This window comes from Aotus nancymaae, unplaced genomic scaffold (genome assembly GCF_030222135.1).
Source record: "Aotus nancymaae isolate 86718 unplaced genomic scaffold, 86718_ANA_hifiasm-v0.15.2.pri h1tg000067l, whole genome shotgun sequence".
Taxonomy (NCBI): Eukaryota; Metazoa; Chordata; class Mammalia; order Primates; family Aotidae; genus Aotus; species Aotus nancymaae.
The window spans coordinates 15,989,928-16,002,879 of NW_026988482.1; the positions used below are offsets into that span (position 1 = coordinate 15,989,928).

A 12,952-nucleotide genomic window follows, 5' to 3' on the forward strand; every position below is an offset into this window, starting at 1 on the left:
GCGCTGACTGCGGCGCAGGCACTGGAACTCGCCTGCGCACATTCCCAGAGCCCGTGTTGTTTTTAATTATGCCACGCTGGGGCTTTCAGCTGGAGGAGGGACAGTCGTGACAGGGCACTGGGTTGGCTAGCAGACGAGCCAAGCGTGCTGGAGAGCTGCCCCTGTACCGCCTGCACAGTGGGCCCATGGTCACGTACAAGACCACTGAGCTCTGTTAGTTTGCTAGGACCGCCATAACAACGTCCCACCAACAGGGTGGCTTCGACAACAGAAAGGTACTGTCTCTTGGTTGTATAGGCTGGAAGTCCAAGATCACGGTACTGGCAGCTGGCTCCATCTGGGCTGGGAGGGAGGGTCTGTTCCAGGCGCTCCCCTCACTCCTGGTGGCTTGCTGGTGACCCGGGATCCTCAGAGAGGCATCACCCCGCTCTCTGCCTTCATGTTCACGTGGCATTTTCCCTGTGTGCACGTGCCTGTGTGTCCACATTTCCCCTTTCTATCAAGATGCCAGTCATAAAGATTGGGGCCTGCCCTACCCTGGCATAACCTCATCTCAACTCATTACATCTTCAACAACCCCATTCCCAGAAAAGGTGACACTCAAAAGTACGGGGGGCTAGGACTTCAGCAGAGGAATTCTGGGAGACACTTCAACCCGCAGAACTCTCCGGCAGTGAAGACGGAGAAAAACGCCACAGCTTGCTTGTTCTCACCGTCCAGGGACTCAGAGGACACCTGTGGGGCCCAGAACTGCCCTCAGCAAAACCCCCAGCCCCTGCTGCTTCCAGTAGGTGGAGAGAGAATGACCCACAGTGGGCGGAGCAGCTGCTGTCCAAGAAGAGGCCGGTGTCAGTGGCTGGGGAAGGGAAAAGCAGAGGGATAAGAGATGGTGTGGGGAGTGACATGGGGACCCAGGCAGAGAGATGTCCAAAAGCCCACCCTGCGATGTCTCCTGCTCTTACTGAGACACACAGGGACACCCGAGAACGGAGTGAGCTGAGAGAGCAATCAGCCGTCACCCAGATGTTTAGAGGAGCACCCAGTGGACCCAACAGGCAGGGAAGCGAGTAGAACCTCCCTGCCCTCCAGAAACTGGGCTAAGGGGAAGAGAAGATCCTCCACGTGAATTTGCCAACAGGGGCAGTCACAAGGTGAAGAGAGAGCATCTGCAATCTAGAACCAGAGGCAGTGCCGCAATAACATGGATGGGATGGGGAGGATCCGCCCACTGAGCTGGGATGGGACTCCAGGCAGATCAGTGCACTGACCGTGCCCAGCAGCGTGCCCTGAAGAGCAGCCCTGACTCTCCCTGCGGGTGCTCAGCCTCCACAGGGCTGATGCTGCAAACGCCCCTCCCTGCCCAGGCTTAGGGTGTGGCGGCTCCTCAGAGATCAGCCCTCATCCACCCAGCCAGCCTCCTGAAGTCTGGAACAATACAGGTGACCCATAGTGTCTGTCTCATTCCCAAAGCTGTACCAGCTATGACCAGCTTATCTCTGGGAGGCTCTGCAAAGCCTGACCTGGGGCTGGAATCGTAGGGGGTGAACCCAGCCCTGACTGCAAGGCCTCTGGCCTGGTGCAGGCGGCCCTTCAGCCACCTGCAAGCCTCCTTTTCTCCAGAGCCCTGCAGAAGGGCAGCTGGTGGGCCTGAGGCCTCCACATGGCACAGCACCACCAGGACCCCGAGGCTGCTGCCCTGTACCCTCAGGATGCGTCGTGCCCTTCTCTAAGGCTCCTCCTGGCCCTCCGTTCCCCGTGCCCAGCCTGCCTGGGCATCTGAGTCATGTGGCCTTCCCCCAACACCTGCAGCCCTGGAGCTGTAAAAAACAGACGGGTGGGGACTGGGGAACTCCCCTCACTCAATCCCACAAACTAGGCAGGTACTATGATTTCCATGTTATAGATGAGGAACCTGTGGCAGAGAGCTCTAAAACGCTTGCCCAACGTCAGGAAGGGGAGAGTTGCCAGGCAGAAGAGCTGTCCAGGAAGAGGGAGCCCCAGGATGCAGCTGGGAGCAGAGAGGGACAGAGTGAGTGCAGCAGCGGCTCTGAGGGGGTCAGGGAAGGAACACGTGAAGTCATCTGTGGAGGATGAGGGGCACTAGGCCCTGGGAGGGGCAGGGGACAGAGACGATGGGGAAGAGGTATTGGAGGGGCTTTAAGCTTGGATCCCTACTCAGAGGGTGGAACCAAGAACAGCAATGGCAAGGCTGGGAGGAGTGGGTGTGGGAGGAGGAAAGAGAATGTCACACTTACTCCTGAACAGGCACCCAGAGAGCAACGATGTGGAAAAAGACGCCCAGCAGGTGGCTGGATGAACAGGCCATAAGCAGAAAGCACAAAGCAGGTGGTACTGAATTCTGGAGAGTTCTGACATTTAGGGGGTGGAACAAGAGGAGCCAGGAAGATGCAGGGCATTGGAGGACCCTGGCCACCTGTCCCCCACACTGACAGCTGAGAGGCCGGTACTGACTCAGGCCATGGGGCCCTTTTCTGTGTGGGATCTCTGCAGGAGCTCTCCTGCAGGGCCACTCAGCCGCATGGGCCTTCCAGCTAGTTCTGCAGGCCCGCTGTGCCTCCTCCAGCTTCTCATCCCCTAGCCCTCTGACACAGGTGCCCCACCAAGTTCCCTCCTGCCTACCTTCCCCTCTTCCTCATCCCCATTCAAGCTGGTCCTTCCCTGGGCCTTCTCTCCCCAGCGATATCCTCCAAGCCTCCTACTGATATCAACTGCCCATTCTCTGCCTCTCACTCAAACACTTGGATTGGGACAGAATGACACCCAGACAGTACCTCAATATCCCTCCATAAAGTAGAGATGAACCCTACTGCCACTCTCCCCAGTCCCCAGGGCCGCACACTGCCCCCCACACTTCCAGAGCCATCCTCCCCACCTTCCACTGCAGCCCTGCGCTGTCAGGCTGGCACCTCCTTGCTCGCCACCTGGATCCCCTTCCTCTCTGCTCCATCCCTACCCTCAAGAATTCCAAATGCTGATGGCTCTTCCCTTCACCTTGACCACAGTGTCCTCAAGCCCCACCTAAGCCACCCACTCGGCTCTCCATGAACCGTGCCACTAGAGGCATTCTGCTCGGGCGATGGGAACTGAGATCCCTCCCTGGTGGCAACGTCCTGTCTGTCCTGCACAGAACAGGCTCATCAGAGCCTTGGGAAGCTGTGACCCTCAGCCCCAGTTTGGCAGCCTCAACTTGCATCTCCTGGCTCCCTACTCAGTGTGACTTGTCCCCAGCACCTCACTGCACGTGAGAATACAGCAGCGTAGAAAGCTGTAGAGGGCAAGGACTTGGAGGTGCTGCAAGAGGCGACGGGTGACCTTGGAGAAGGAGAGGGACGGAGATGGAGAAGCCGGACCCTTGGCACTGGGGAGCATGTGAACAGGAGAGAACAGATGCCAGGGAGGCAGATGGACCTCAAGGCAAAGAGAGGGCAGAGGGAAGAATATTTTACACAGAGGGCGAGCAGAGTATTCTCTATGCCAAGGGAAAGACATGCATACGCCAGAGAAAGGCAGACTGAAGAGAAGAAATACAGGAAGAAACAGCAGGGTGGGTTCTTTGAGGAATGACAATCACGATAATGGCTAATATTTAGTGAGGACTTACTATGTGCCAGGCCCTGTTTTAAGTTCTTAAATGTATTCAATATAATGTATGTAATAAGCAAACGTGGTAAGTACTATGATTTCCAGATTATGATGAGGAACCTGTGGCAGAGAGCTCTAAAACGCTTGCCCAAGGTCAGGAAGGGGAGAGTTGCCAGGCAGAAGAGCTGTCCAGGAAGAGGGAACCCCAGGATGCAGCTGGGAGCAGAGAGGGACAGAGTGAGTGCAGCAGCAGCTCAGAGGGGGTCAGGGAAGGAACACGTGAAGTCATCTATGGAGGATGAGGGGCTGGGTACAAGAAGGGTTTGAGAAAGAATTAGTTTTCAAGGGGCTCTGCGTCATACAATCAGGAATGAATAACAGGCGAATAAAGGGTGAAGGAGGGTGTGGGTGGAGTCAGGTGATTCTGGCTGATAAGGGGATATGCAAGCTCTGCCTCCTGGGTTCAACTGATTCTCCTGCCTCAGCCTCCCTAGTAGCTGGGATTACAGGTGCCTACCACCACGCCCAGCTAATTTTTTGTATCTTTAGTAGAGATGGGGTTTCACCATATTGGCCAGGCTGGTCTCAAACTCCTTACCTCATGATCCGCCCACCTCGGCCTCCCAAAGTGCTGGGATTACAGGCATGAGCCACCGCGCCCAGCCCAGGCATAAGAGATTCTAGAGCTAGACGGCAGGAATTTAAGAGGAGAATGTTGAATGAAGGCAGCGGAACAATCATTCAGAAAGGCAGGGGCAGGAGGAGAATGTGCCTTGGGCCAGTTCACTAGAGGGAAGTGAAGACAGAGAAAGCGAGACAGAAAAGTTGGCTCCCCAAGCTCAGGAATTCACATATGTGACAAGGTGCTCAGTGTGACAAAGACTAGGAATGAAGGGGCCCAGATGGTGACCTGACCCAGGGATGCTCACAGCCCTCTGGACAATGCCCTTCCTAGCACTGGCCCTGGAAGGCACCCAGCCTCCAGTACTGAGGCTTGTATAGGGAGCAGCTGTTCAAGCCCCAGTACGTGTCACAGGGAGCAGCTCAATTCTAGTGGGAGCCCCAGGACCCAACCAAGAGACCACAGAGCTGGCAGCCAAAGCTGGTGAGGCCCCACACGCACCTGGCCCAGCTGGGCAGCCAGGCCCCAGCTCAGCTCCACAACCTTGCTCTTTCCGGGAACTTAAGGGAGCAGAGGGTAGGGGGATTGTCAGGGTGAAGACAAAGCCACAGAGAGTCACCTTCAGAATCGGCTCAACGCCCCCGACAGCCTCATGGCGCTAGAAGTCACAGGAGAGAGTGCCAGGACACATGGCGGGGTGTTTTCCAGGACAGTGAGCAGAATGCAGGCATGTGTTTGGTAAAGGCAGTAGGAAGGGTATGTGTGGAATTTAACCTTGTGTCCTCAATAAGACTCAATTAATCTGCACCAGCGCCCTTCACCCTCATGGGAGGGGGTGTTCCCGGCAGCCAGAGGTTACGGAGACTCCGTGGACGTGGCTCACCCAGGCATGAAGGTGCTGGGCAGTATGACCCCCGGCTGCAAACTGTGTTCCTTCTCAAGATCAGAAAAAGTAGAGCGCCCTCTCATTCTATTCCATCTAAGGTGACCCCCACTTTTGGCTGTCCCTGCTCACTGTCCTACACATCTGTGGCATGGATCTTGGCCAAGGCAAAAATGCCACTGGCACGGTGACAGTGCGACGGGCCAGGCCCAGGCCCTGCGTGCAGGAGCCTGTCATGGCGGGGTGGGCAGCCCTTCTCAGATGCTCACCTGGGATCCTGTCAGCCACTGCACTTCTGACAAGCTCTCAGGGGATGCTGACACTGCTGGCCCAAGGATCACACACCACAAAAGCACGTTTATTATTTTTATAAGGAGATGAAAGCTACCGAGTTATTTTAACCTGAAAATGGCCATACAACAAGGGGCATAGCCATTTACAAAGCACATACAGGTTCTATGCTAATACTTGTCCCGTCTTCTCCCTCTGTCACAGCACTGAGCAGGGCGCTGGGACAGGCTTCCTGGAAGCAGCACAGTAATGCTTACAGGGGCCAGGAGGGAGGTCCCGCTCTGCCACCTTCCATCAGTCTGGGATCGAGGGGAAGGCCGGGAGGCAACTATGGATCAGATTTCCACTGCCTTGAAAAGAATGTACCAGTGCACAGATGGGTTCAGAATGCAGATTCTAGGAGCAGACAGTCCCAGGCCGGGGCTTAAATCTTGGTCCTCTGTATCTACCCTGGAGAAGGCACTCAAAGTCTCTATGCTTTAGGCTTCCCAAATATAGATACGGCTGCTGAGAAAATTTTATGCGATAATGCAGATAAAATACTCAGTACATTCAGATGAGATAAGGAAAGCCACAATGTGAAGTTAAGTGAGCGGCAGTGCGGATTCTCAATGCCAAACACATTGGCTTCCGCTGTCGTGGGCAGTAGTCATGGGCCCTGCACCTGGTCTGCCTGGCTCTGCACCCACCAGCAGGGTGGCCTTGGGCAAATCACTTCCCCTCCTGGGCCCGCGGGTCCTATACCTATTAAATGGACGAATCAGCTGGAGGATTCTTTTCAGTCCCTGAAAGCCTACAGTTCTAGGCCAGGTCTAGACGTCTATGTGCTTTAGGGTTTAGAGGATGAACGTCAAGGGCACCTCATGATCACTGAACTCCAATGACTGATCTCTCTTTAACTGTGCCACAAGCGTGTGAATACAATGTGGATTTGTTGTTGTTACTCGCTTTTGTTTCAAAAACTCACTTCTAGGCCAGGCGTGGTGGCTCACGCCTGTAATCCCAGCACTTTGGGAGGCCGAGGCGGGTGGATCACGAGGTCAAGAGATCGAGATCATCCTGGTCAACATGGTGAAACCCCGTCTCTACTAAAAATACAAAAAATTAGCTGGGCGTGGTGGCGCGTGCCTGTAATCCCAGCTACTAGGGAGGCTGAAGCAGGAAAATTGCCTGAACACGGGAAGCGGAGGTTGCGGTAAGCCGAGATCGCGCCACTGCACTCCAGTCTGGGTAACAAGAGGGAAACTCCGTCTCAAAAAAAAAAAAAAAAACAAAAAAACAGAAAAAACTCACTTCTGTGTATTGACAGAGCCTCACCGTTCATCCAGTGTGGGGCATCTGGGCGGCCTCCAATTATGGGACCTCAGCAGTGTGCTAGGCGCGTGAGGCAATCACTGTACTTACTTGTTTCTGCAGAGTCCTTAGTTTTGTCCTATTTGAGTGTCTGCAGATTCAGTTTTCAGGAAATAGGGGTGATCAGTCTCAGGCTTTTGCCTCCCCGCCTGCCCCCTCCCTGGTGGTCTCCCTGGAGGGCTGCTGATGCCTGCCCGTCTTCTCTCTCCGTCTGGTGCTACCGTCTGAGCAGCTGCGCAGGAGCAGGAAGGAGGAATAGGCAGGGCCAGAAAAGTTCCCTGTGTCCCTGGAACTTCCTTCCCTCAGGTATTTCAGCATAAAACATGGAAGCTTGTGGGAGTCCAGCCAGAAGAAAGAAAGTGAGGGACCCTGAGGAAGGACCTCTCTACCGGGTGTGGTGGCTCACGCCTGTAATCCCAGCACTTTGGGAGGCTGAGGCACATGGATCGCTGGAGATCAGGAGTTCAAAGCCAGTCTGGCCAGCATGGTGAAACTCCATTTCAACTCCACAAAAATTAGCTGGGCATGGTGGCATGTACCTGTAATCCCAGCCACTCAGGAGGCTGAGGCACGAGAATCACTTGAACCCCTGGGGGCGGAGGTTGCAGTAAGCTGAGATCGCTGGGGAACAGAGTGAAACTCTGTCTCAAAAAAAAAAAAAAAAAAAAAGAAGGGCCTCTCCAAACCTGCCCTCAGCCGTGGGGCACCCCCTCTGCCAAGAGCAGCAGTGAGGTGCCAGGTCACAGGTGGCACAGACACGGCCCCAGCCAGGAAGCCCCGTGCACCCTATGAAATAAAGTTTCAAACATAAGAAACCACGTCTGCACATTTCTGCTTGCCAGCTAAATTCCATAAAGCCTCTAACTCTGTGACAACATGCAGCCCTCCAGAGGACGAAGTGAAGACAAAACAGGATAGCGCCCCCGGCCCCCCACGTCTCTGGCCTGAGTCACTATATTCCTTAAAAGATACATGACCCTAGTCCTTGCCTTTTCCTACGTATAAGATCACATCTGAAGGGGTTAGTGATGACGCTTCACTTCTGGAGTCTCTAACCAGATGTATCCTTCCACTAAGCCTTGATGATACCCTGTGTGTATCGAGCCTCTCTATCTGTGTATAAACTGTGAGCTGGCTGGGCACAGTGACTCACGCCTGTAATTCTAGCAGTTTGGGAGGCCAAGGCGGGCAGATCACCTGTGTCAGTCAGGAGTTCAAGACCAGCCTGAACAACATGGAGAAACCCCATTTCTACCAAAAATATAAAATTAGCTGGGTGTGGTGGCACATGCCTGTAATCCCAGCTACTTGGGAGGCTGAGGCAGGAGATCTGCTTGAACCTGGGAGGTGGAGGTGCAGTGAGCTGAGATTGTGCCATTGCACTCCAGCCTGGGCAACAAGAGCAAAACTCCATCTCAACAAAAACAAAAACAAAAACAAACAAACAGCTGAGACAGTTTAGGGGCAGCCTGACACAGCCTCTCTGAAAGACTTCTCCCAGGCTGTAGTTCTCAGTCAACTTCTGAATAAAACTAACTTTAATTCTTTAAAAGCTTGATTTTTTTCTTTGGTCAACACCTCTCCCTGCTGAAATAATCCCTGGGGCCTCTCCTCAGGTCTTTCTCCTCATCTACTCCTCCTCAGAAGTCAGGATCATCCCTACATTCAAGCTGTCAATAAGTATTTGTTCAAGCCTATTACGGACCAAGCATCGTGCCCAGAAAAAGGAGGAGGAGGAGGAGGACACCTCCCCTGATTCACAGGAGTCATTATCCAGCTATTTGTGCGTTATCTCAGTTCCTCACAGCGACTACCTATGGTCAGTGTTATTTCCATTTTACAGATGAGGAAATGGAAGCCCAGAGGGGTTACTGCGCCTGGCTGGGTGCAGTGGCTCTTGCCTGTAATCCCAGCACTTTGGGAGGCTGAGGCAGGCAGATCACTTGCAGTCAGGAGTTCAAGACCAGCCCAGCCAACATGGCAAAACTCCATCTCTACTAAAAATATAAACATTAGCCAGGTGTGGTGGTGGGCACCTGTAGTCCTAGCTACTCAGGGGGCTGAGGCAGGAGAATCGCTTGAACCCAGGAGGTGGAGGTTGCCGTGAGCCAAGATTGTGCCATTGCACTCCAGCCTGGGTGACTGTAAGAATTGGTCTCAAAAAAAAAAAAAAAAAAAATGGCCAGGCATGGTGGCTCACGCCTTAATTCCAGCACTTTGGGAGGTTGAGATGGGCAGATCATGAGGTCAGGAGTTCGAGGCCAGCCTGGCCAACATGGTGAAACCCCATCTCTACTAAAAATACAAAAAATTAGCTGGGCGTGGTGGCACACACCTGTAGTCTCAGCTACTCAGGAGGCTGAGGCAGGAGAATCGCTTGAACCCAGGAGGCGGAGGTTGTGGTGAGTAGAGATCACGCTATTGCACTCCAGCCTGGGTGACAGAGCTAGACTCCGTCTCAAGAAAAAAAAAAAAAACAAAGTGGTGTGCTCATGGTCACACAGCTTGCCTTTTGCTCTATTAACACAGAGCCTATGGGGAAGGAGGGGCTCAATCTCCTGTGCTCTCATCAAGTTCAGAGCTAGAGTGAGAAATAACATCAGAGAAAGGCTTCCCAGAGGGCTCTGGTTCTCTGGGAAGGTCCAGCTGGTAAGGCAGAAAACAGGACATGAGGTCTGGATTACATCAGGCCAGTTCCAACCACAGAGTAGGCTGCTGGTGAGGATAGGAAGACGGCAGTGCCCCAGGGGCACTGAGAGGCAGGAAGCCCGATTCTAGTCAGGGTCCTGGTCTTACACCCAAAATCTTATGGCTGAGAAAAACCCATAGAGATCACCCAGGAACATGGGGCATGGAAGCCACTTGGGCAAGGCCGTCCAGCTAGGACACAAAGCCCACACTCGCCAGGGCACCACAAGACTGCCTGCGACCTTTCCCGCCAGCGAAATGGCAGTCTCAGGGTAATTTATTTCATGCATCCCAGATTTTGAGGGAAGTAAACCACAATCTTTTCAGAGGTCCAATTCTCTCCCTAAAATACTTAGGTCAGCCCTTGCAGCCTCTTCTTCGCTTGCTGAATTTTAGTGAGTTTAACCACCCAAGGATGTTCTCGGCAAAACTTCTGCCACTACACACGGTCACAGGACTCCATCGGCCCTGGAAACCCAACCCCAGGGAGCCATTTATTCAATCAGGCATCAGGGGTTGGGGATGTGAAGAGCACTGAGGATACACAGTGAATCGACAGAGACCCTCATCCTGGAGAGCCCACTCTGGTGGGATGACCGTTCTCCATGCTGGGGACAGTGCCCCTTGGCTCTTGGCAGGGAAGCTTCCCTGATGGTGCCCAAGACGGCAGCTCCTGCCACATGCAGACGCTAAGGGTAGGAAAGGGAGGCCAGAAAGGGAGCCACATCCAGACTGTGGAAATGCCAAAACCTGTGGTTCACCTGAGCAGCCACAGAGTCTTCATGTGGATTGAACTTTCTCCCAAGCAAAGGACAACCCCCATGGGATTTACAGGATTCAAGCACTCTGCATCCTCTCCGTGCATGAGGTCAAGTAGGAAAAGAAATGACTGCCGTATGAAAGTTCAAGCTGGGGACAAAAAGGGCTGAGTGAGGTCCCTGGAGAACAGTTCAGAGGAGCGTGGGCTTTGGAGAGAGAATATCTGGATTGGCCTTTTGGCTCAACCCCGCTTCCGACCTCTCCACACCTCTTGGGAATGGTGACTTGGCACCAGTGTCAGTCACAGTCCTGGTCCTCACCCCCGGTGCTGCTGCCCCAGCTCCAAGCTGGTCCAGAAAATATGCAACTCACCCCAGGTGGCCAGATCTGGCATCTCTGCCACTCTCCCATCCCTGGTTCGATGGAATGGAGGCTCCTTCTTCATGTCTGAGCACGCCAGCGCATTTCACCAGAGACCGCAAACCGACAGGGGAGTCCACCCAGTTCTACTCAAGAAGCACAGCGGTGCAGCCGGAGAGGAAGGAGCAGGAGCTTGGCTCCTTGTGCTCCCTGGAAGCTCCAAGACCCCAGTCATCCTGCGGGCCATGGTGGACATCCACGAGCCCCAGCCTGTGTATGGTGAGAACCCTAGTAGAGTTCAGGACTGATGCGGTGAGACCACTCCATTCCACCAGGGGCTGGCCCAGAGTCTGCTTCAAAACTCAGGTCGCTACTAGCCTCACTGCCCGTCCACTGTGGTGACGGCACCACTGCTCTGAGCACTAACCTCATACCCAACACAGGAAAGAGGGGTCTAAAAAGCTTGCTGGGCTGGCCTCCTCCCCTACCCCAAGGCCAGCCCCTGAGGCAGCTGCCCCCGCTCACCTCTCTCCTGTGTGCTGTGCAGGCCTCGTGAAGGCCAACACTCACTAGGACTCGGAGATGCCCTGAGATGCACAAGACCCATCCTTGACTTTTTTCTTTTTTTTTTTTTGTGATGGAGTCTCACTCTGTTGCTCAGGCTGGAGTGCAGTGGTGTGATCTCTGCTCAGTGCAACCTCTGCCTTTCTGCTTCAAGCAATTTTCCTGCCTTAGCCTCCCAAGTAGCTCGACTGTAGGCACCTGCCACCACGTCCGGCTAATTTTTGTATTTTTAGTAGAGATGGGGTTTCACCATGTTGGCCAGGCTGGTCTGGAACTCCTGACCTTGTGATCTGCCCGTCTCGGCCTCCCAAAGTGCTGGGATTATAGGCATGAGCCACTGTGCCTGGCTGCCATCCTTGACTTTTCAAGCCTCTCCTCTTTCAGGGACTGCCTGGGGCCTGTGTACAGGGACAGTTGCATTAAAGTCCATTTGTACAGACAGAGCACATATGGGCAAAACAGACCTGGTTTGCAGCACCCCCAAACATCCAGCCTGCCCCCCTACCCCTGCCACACAGCTGGCTACACTGTGTGCTCTGAAGCCTTACAGCTCGGCACTCCATGGCACTGTTTTTGCTTTTAATTTTTGTTTTTAAGGGAAGAAAAAAGAAGAAAATTCACAAAACAATCTGTCCTTTTGACAGGCCAGCTCAGATTCCAATCATGCTAAGCTGGATCAAGGAGCATCATTATCAGGGATTTATCAGAACTGTCTGCTTCAGAAAATAAACAAGTCATCAAAAGTGGCCAGGTCTGGAGTCTCGGCTGCTCCCCCATCCCTGCTTCCCTGGAAGAGAGGTGGTTTCCCTGTCTCGATGCATGTTAATGCATTTCAGCAGAGGCCACAGACCTGTAGGGGAGGAGTCTATCCAGTTGTATTCAATAAGCACAGTGGTTAGGGGCAGGGGCTGTGGAGTCAGAGGCCTGACTGCAAGCAGGGGCCAGTTTAGGGTGGGCCCCATGAGGAAGGTCAGGGAAGCTGACCTTGGTGCTGAAGGTAACAGGTTTGAAGCAAGGCAGCTTGTGTGTGAGGAAGGTCCCTCTGGCTGAATGGGCCCTGGCATGAAGGAGGAAGGGCTAGAAGCAGCAAGACCAGGCAGGAGGATGCTTTGGTGATGGGGGAGGAGGGTGGCAGTGCCAAGGATGGAGAGAAGCAAAGGGTTTAGGAGATATTTAGCAGGTGCATGACTGGCTCTGAGAATGGAGGCATGTAGGTGATGAAGGGGGATAAGGAGCTCCGGGTCCTGGCTTCTGTCCTGAGCACTCAGCCTATGGGTCAGTGGCAGTGGCTGTTCTAATCATTATCACTGACTTGCACGATGACACTGGCCAGGCCACTGACGCCTCCCACCTGTACCACAAGGAGAGTGGCCTCCTGGGCCTTACCAGCTCCAGGCTGCCTCGGTGGCAGCACTGTGCTCACTTCCTCCTGCCTCGGTGTCATGTCTCCAAACTCAAGGCAGGCTGTGGGGAGCAGCAAGGCGGCGGGGAGGCACTGCCCATGTGGCCGGTTTACACACCGCTGTCTCTCAAGGTGGCCTGCAGCAAACCCACCTTTCCTACTCCTCTGGATGTGGCCAGCCTCACCCTCGGCAGGCTGCGTGTGGCCCTGGAGCTCCTCTTTCACCCTCTTGACTGTGCCCACTTCCCAGGGAGACATTTTTCCCCTTTAAACTGGAAATGTGCTCCCTAGCTCCTCCTCAGACCCCTTGTGCATAAGTTGCTTCTCCGGCCTTCCAGATAATTCTCCTAAATCTCTGCTGTACCTGGGGGGCTCCCTGTAAAAGCAGAAAAGAATCTGAGCTACCTTCCCTGTCTCTCCCCACTGT

General features: G+C 54.0%; 1 protein-coding gene across 2 annotated transcripts in view; it reads right to left on the minus strand.

Annotated features, from left to right (window-relative positions):
- XXYLT1 (xyloside xylosyltransferase 1) overlaps positions 1 to 12,952 on the minus strand; it is a 194,595-nt gene that overhangs the window by 9,806 nt on the left and 171,837 nt on the right. The gene's annotated exons all lie outside the window — the stretch shown is intronic.